Here is a 7,344-nt window from a genome sequence, read left to right on the forward strand (position 1 = left end):
TCCCTAACTGGGGGCACCCTTTCCCCGCCACTCCCGCTCGGGTTTAGCTGCCTTCCCTGGAGTTGGCCTGTGAGTTAGGGCAGCATTATGGCTTTCCCTGGTGGCTGGGAGATCAACCCAAACTCCAGAACAGTCTCCACGGCTGCCCAGTCTGGCGTGTCACACGCTGAGCTCACACCCCATTGCTCCAACCACTCGACAGCCCTCTTTCTTACTTCTTAATTTGTCATATTGTCATTCCTGGAGCTTTCCCTCCAGCCCGCTTTCCCTTTGCCCACCTCCTTCCACCCTGGCAAACGCCTGTTCTTCCCAGAGACTCCGCTCGGACGTCTCTCCGTGAAGACTCCGTCCCGCACGGCCCCAGGGCAGTGGTGGGAGTGTGTATCTCCAAGACCAGACCTGCGTCCCTTCAGCGCAAGGAGCGTGTCCCTCCACGGGCAGCATGGGCCAGATACCTCCAAGGGTCGCCATAAGTCCTGAATGAACTGTGGGTGGCAGTGGCCATTTCTGTGCCTTTGGACTGGAGCAAACCACAAGCCAAAAGATATGGCCGCAGCACTGATTCTTTTAAAGCCTTGGGGGTCATTCTTGATGCCCCAATTCCCTTCTCTTCAATATCCAATCAGTCACCAAGTCCTGCTTAATTCACCTCCCAAACATTTTCCCCAGCATGCAGTCTCCTGCCCTTCTGAAGTCGAGGCCTCATCCTCTACTATTGTGATACTCTCATCTCCGCACCCTCCAGCCACAGGAATCCATCTCTCGTCCATCCCTCTCACTCATTCTCCTATCTAGCATAAGAAATTCCAGGAGCCCCTTCTCCACAGTCACCACGCCAAACCTGAGCCCAGGACAGGGGCTGAAGATGTGCTTCTGAGACAGAGGCTTCTAATGCTGCCAGTGTGCTTTGGCGGGGGCCAAGTGTCCACGAAAGCGCATGGAACAAGAAAGACAACACAAGAAGGAGGATCAGAGTGCCCTGTCCACCAGCTCTCCAGTGGAGAAGCACTGTGATAAGAATGTTTCCTGCTGTCTGGGTTCGTTCATTCATCTGACAAACATTGATTGAGTACCTACTACATATATACCAAACTAGACTCCAGGCTAGAGCAGGGAACAAGAGAAACTAGATGCCTGCTCTCTGAAGTTTAGAATCTAGAAGGGGAGGAAGATAAAGAAGAAAGCAAGAAAGATAATTACAAAGTGTGACAAGTTCTCAGAAAGAGATAGGGAGCTATGATTGAGAAAAATGGAAAGTACCTATCTAACGGGGTGGTCCGCGTGAGCGAGACAGCAGAAATCATTAATGGCATAGTATTTTACATCTCATTCCCCCCCAACCCCCCCCCCCACGCCCCCGCTTCATAGCCCACTCATATCCACCTTTCTCAAATGGCAGCCTCTCTCCTCAGGAGCCAGTTTCTCATTCCTCATTAGTGAGTAACCCTGGAACAAACTTACCACCCCACCCGGAAGTCCCTCATACCCCCATCAGCCCCATGGGGATTCATTGGCCCATTTATCAAAGGGACACTCCTTTGCTAGTTATGTTGTTTCCAAAATGTGGGCTTCACATCCAGCCCCCTCATTGGCAGGGGAATAAGAAATGTTCCTTCCTCAGAAATCAGACCCCTCCCAACTCTTGCCCGCCTGGCCCATGCTCCCTCTCAAACTCTCCTTTCCTCTCTCATCCAGACCCCAGGGCACTTCTGCCAAGTTATTAAGGACAGTTCAGGCCAGAGGCTCTGGACAAAGAAGTGGGACACCTAAGATCTATGGCCACTTCATGCTTTTCACGTGTTGCCTTTGTTTATGGTGATAATCTTTAGCAATCTGAATATTTGTTGGCTTTATTTCTCTTTCATCTCAGCTCTTCTTGTCCCCCTAAACTATCTTCCAATCGTTATTTATTCATTCAGCAAACATGTATTAAGCACCCGGTGCCAGGCATTGTGACAGGTGTTGACGACACATCAATGAAGAAAACAGACAAAGATCTTTGCCCTCACAGGGCCCACATGTGATGGGAAGCTACAAATAATAAAGAAGGAAATCACGTCCTACATTAGATGTGACAAGTAAATGGATTAAGAGAAGGCAAAGAAGAGAGACTGAGGTGGTGGGTTAGCTGTGGTTTGCGGGTTTAAATATTAAGGTGGTCAGGAAAGAGCTCGCTGAAGAATCACTGAAGTCCAGAGCTGAGGGAGGGAGCAAGGGAGCATATTCACTAAAAGAGGGCGAGAAGCAGCCACAAATGCAGACTTGAGGCAGGAGAAGGTCAAAGTGGCTAAAACAGAATGAGCAACACGGATTGTTGATGATGGTCAGAAAGGTGGCCACAGAGCTGGGCAGGCCAGATCTTACTTGAGTCAATGGAGGGCTGTCCATCGGAGGAGTGACATGATCTGACTTAAGCTGCAACAGGAAGGCTCTGGCTGCTCAGCTGAGAACAGAGACAACAGGGAGCATCTTACCCATTCGCGAGGGCTTATGACCTCATCACCTCCCAAAGGCCCCGCCTCCTAACACCATCACACGGGGAGGGAGGGTAGGATTTCAGCATATGAATTTTGGGGTGGGGGGAACACAAACATTTAGCCCATAACAACCCTATCACCTTAAAAAAAAATTTATTGAGCTTTAATTTGCATGCTCTAAAACTCACCATTTAAAAGCATAAAAGCATTCAGGTCACAAAATTGCGTAGCCATCACCACTGCTTTCAGAACGTTTTCCTGAAGCCCCCTACCCATTAGTAGCCGAGCCCCATTCCTCTCTCCCCCAGCCTCTGGTAACCACGCTTCTACTTTCTATTCTCTGGATTTGCCTATTCCAGATAGTTCACATAAATGGAATTATATAACATGTGGCCTTTCGCATCTGGCTTCTTTCGTTTAGCATAACTCAGCATTTTCCAAGGTTCGGCCATGTTGTAGCATGTATCAATCCTTTATTCCTTTTTATTTCTTTTTTAAACAGTCTCACTGAAGTACAATTGGCATTTATAATATGTAACTGTATAATTTTAATGTTTAAAGTGTGTAATTTGATAAGTTTTGATACACATATGTTCATGAAACCGTCGTCACAATCAAGGTGACGAGCATTGTCATCATTCCCATACGTCATTCTTTTTTGAAATAGAGTTTATGTTTTAGAGCCGTTAAGTTCGTAGTGAAACTTGGCAGCAAGCGGAGCGTTCCCACGTACTCCCCACTTCCTCCCACCGCGACCTACCCCACTGTCGATATCTGCCATGCCAGAGTGGGACGCGTGAACCAACACTGACACTCCATTCTCACCCTAAATCCATAGTTTACAGCCTACGAGTTTTCACAAATGTGTAGTGACATGTGTCCAGCATTATCGTATGGTACAGAACAGCTCCACTGCCCTGAACAGTCCTTGTGTTCCACCCATTCACCCCTCCCCTTCCCAACCCCTCACAACCTCCGATCCGTTTACTGTCTCATAGTTGTGCCGTTTCCAGAGTGTCTGTCATATAGTTGGAATCGGGTCATATGTAGCCTTTTCTGGTTGCCTTCTTTCACTTGGTTAATATGCACTTAAGTTTCCTCCATGTCTTTGCTCGATAGCTCATTTCCTTCTGGCACTAAATAATAGTCCATCGTCTGGCTGGACCATGCTTTATTAACTGATGTCCATATGTTCTTGAAAACAGCCCTTATTTATTAGGAATACATATTGAACTTTTTGCATGTGAAGTGATGTCTGGGATTCGCTTCAAAATAATGCAGGAGAGGGAAGCAAGAGGAGACGTAGAAGAAACAAAGTTGGCCATGAGTTCATAACTGTTGAAGGTGGGGGGCAGATACAGGGGCATCGTAATACTGTTCTATCTCTCTTGTGTATTTTTCAAGTTTTCCATAATAAAACGTTATTTTTAAAGTAATAACACAGAGACGCACATTACTTCCAGATGACTCCCCATCCTCTACAAGAAGGGCTGAAAATCAGTCGTCAGCGTCTCCACAGTCTTACTGTCGTTGTGGCCAACAGAAGTCCGTCTTTTTGGCACCACATTTAAACTCTTCCCGTTTGGGGCTCCCATCTCACCCACCTGCCCCTCCGCCATCCCCTCCACTCCAGCCACACAGGACTACTCTCCACTCTTGGAACATGTCATGCCTTCATTCATTCACAAAGCAGCAGTTCTGCTGAGTGGCTCCCCACTAGCTTCCAGCTTCCAGGACAGTTTCACTGTGTCTTGGCCAGCTCGGCCATTCCAACACCAAGCACAGAACGGGACAAATAGCAGGGGGCCATTCAATTCCTGCTGAATATATGTTTGCTGAGTTGAATTTTCCTTGCTCATGAGAAAGTAGTCTTGAGATCCCTGGGAAGTTTGGGGTAAAGAATAAGAAAATAGGATGGCAAAGACAGAGATGAGTTGGATCCTCCCTGCTCCCACTTAATGGCACCATCTAGGTCCAGGCACTGGTGCCCAGCAACTCCAGCTATAGCCACCAGAGGGCAGTGCAAGCCCACATACCACCACCTCCAGGCTCCCTCATCCGCTGGGTTGGTCACTTCATAGAAGAAACAGAGTGAGCATACTGACCTATTTTATAGATGGAGAAACAAAGGCTTAGACTCCTGATCACTCCTTGAGTAAGCATTCTGGCCCAGCTGATGGATCTCTGACAGCCCAGGGCTGCCCAGAAGACCCAGTTGGCACCTCTCTAGTGGCGTCCTTCAGTCTTATTCCCCTCTGGGTCTTGCTGCTACTGCTCTGACCCAAGAGGTCAGCAGAGAAGAGACCCTAGGCCTCCTGCTCTCCTTCCCAATGCATACCCTCTGATCTCTGCTGGACCAAAGAGAAGACAGGAGGAAGCACAGGATTCACCCATCTATGAAGCCAAGCCAGGCACATCCCCCATCAGAGCCAAACACTTGGGGCATAGTCACTCTGATGCCCAACCTTGGGGAGTACACACTGGGCTCAGGTCACCCCCCTCCTTCGAAGTCTGATCTTGGAAAAAGTTACCTGGGACAGGGTAGCCCATGGCAAGAGCTCCTGAGAGTCAGTGCCAGTGATCCAGGCAGGGCCAAGCACCGGTACTACTTTCTGCATCAAAATGAAGAGGATTAGGGGCAGGGGGTGCCCTGGACAGGAGACAGGTGAAACTCCCCATCCGCAACCCCACTCCTGCTTGTCTCCTGCAGGCTTCGGGGGAGCCCTCCTCTTTCTCCCGGCTCCATAGGCAGCTGCTGGGAGTGGAGTGAGGAGACTTGCAACATCCACTGTGAGGGAGGGTAGAGCAATCAGCCCTGCTCAGCCTTTGCAGCGTGAAATGATAGTGAGCCCTTGGGCCTTCTGAGCTACCTCCAGGCTCAGGAAGAAGACTGATTCCCTGGCTTCAGTTTCCAGAGTCAGCAGTTTCCTCTGATCCTTAATCTAGGCTCTGAGACCATCCAGGGGTAATTTATGAGGTTGGAGGGCAGGGAGGGAGGGAGAAACACATTCACTGCACCCTGACTAGGTCCATGCTTTGTATATGTTATTTCATTTTATCGTCACTGCAAGGATTTTACAGATGAGAAACAGACCCGGAGAGGTCAAGTGACTTTTTCAAGGCCGCACAGCCAGGAAGTATCAGGGAGATAGAATCACAGAGTTTGTCTTACGAAGAGCCCATGTGCTGTCCACTGCCCCACACTCCTTCCTCCCAGATCAGGACGGGGGCTTGGGAGTCTGCACCCTGGGGCTGGCTGTGCTCATTGGACTTCCTTCCGTATAGCAGTAGTTATAGGCCCGCTGTTAGACTTTATAACGTAATGCATTAACAAGGACACTCATATATTACCATATCACACATTTAAAAATGCCTCGATCACTATATTTCAGCGATATAATATAATAGGTGTATATTATATATATGATAGGGGTTTTTTTTGTTTGTTTGTTTTACTGTCGTATATATTTTATCTCAGGCATTTAAAAGCATTATTCTAAAAAGGGGCCCATAGACTTCCTCAGACTTCCAAAGGTGCCTATAGCACAAAAATGGTTAAAGACCTCTGGGTTAGAGAAACGAATGCACTCAAGCATTTATGGGTGACATGGCAAGATGTCCGGTTTTGCTTAACACGACTTAACAAAAGGAGGGCGGCAGACGGAACAAGCAGGGCAGATGTCTAATAAGTATCGAACTGGGTGACAGGTACAGGGGAATTTCTTTGATCTCCTCACTCTGCTTTTTCATATGTTCGCACGTTTTCCGGTAGAGAGTCCTTACAGATGTGCTCAAACATTTGCATGGGATGGTATTCCTTAAATGTAGGTAAACAAAAGGTTATAAATCACCTGTAATTCTGTGGCTACACAGACTAAGCACTAACATATACATTAAATTTTGTTGTGTTTTGTTTTTTTGTGCGTCAGTCTTTCCATGTTGATAAATGGATTTCTGTTCTCATTTTAATGCCTCCCAGTAAATATGTAAATAAGTAAATAAATAAACAATGCTTTTGCTGATCTTGCCTTAGAGACCCCAGGAAAGCGGGCTGGGTCCCAAAGACACCTCCCTCCTGGTAGCCTTGGATTCTCATCTGGGGTTTCACTTGTCCACTTCCTCTTCCCTCTTTTAGCAGCAGAGGCGTCCACCCTTCAGGAAGCCAGAATCCCAAACAGCCCCTATGATGCCCACGCCCCCTCCACTGAGCCCTGCAACTCAGGCAGAAGAAGGAGGTTCAGGGAGTGTCCACACTGGGTGTCCACGCTGACTGTATAAGATCAGGCAGAGCCTCAGCTCTCCCCGGCACACACGCCCCTGTACCCTGATAGCCTGAAAACCTGGGCCAGACACCCGCATCAGCCCTCTCAGGGATAGGCCCACCTCACCTGCAGCCTTTTAGCCCAATGCCTCTGGAGAGGCTAGAGGTGAAGGAGGGACAAATGCCTGTGACTTTGCAGACACTATGCCCATTCTTCCTTCTTCAAGCTTCAGCTCAGGCACCACCTCCTCTGAGGAGCCCTCCCTGATGTAACCTGGCTGCATCCGGACCCCTGCTCGCCACTGTGCTTCCCTCTCTCTCAGCCCTCAACACACTGGAGAAGGAGCAAGAATGGCCCCTGGGCCCGCTGCCAATATCTCTGAGCCTGTCATGACCGGCAGTCAGAGTGAAACTCTGTGTACCCTAACAGAAACCGGAAATAACAGGGACACCCTGACTGGTTCTGATCTTCAGAATAATAGATCCTGTCTATGGCCATACCACCCTGAACGTGCTCCATCTCATCTGATCTCAGAAGCTAAGCAGGGTCGGGCCTGGTTAGTACTTGGATGGGAGGCCACCTAGGAATACCAAGTGCTGTCGCCA

General features: G+C 48.6%; 1 pseudogene; it reads left to right on the forward strand.

Moving 5' to 3' along the window:
• The first annotated feature begins 7,225 nt into the window (after positions 1–7,225).
• Positions 7,226–7,344, forward strand: LOC118604700 (annotated as a pseudogene).

Source organism: Rousettus aegyptiacus, unplaced genomic scaffold, assembly GCF_014176215.1.
Source record: "Rousettus aegyptiacus isolate mRouAeg1 unplaced genomic scaffold, mRouAeg1.p scaffold_m13_p_6, whole genome shotgun sequence".
NCBI lineage: Eukaryota > Metazoa > Chordata > Mammalia > Chiroptera > Pteropodidae > Rousettus > Rousettus aegyptiacus.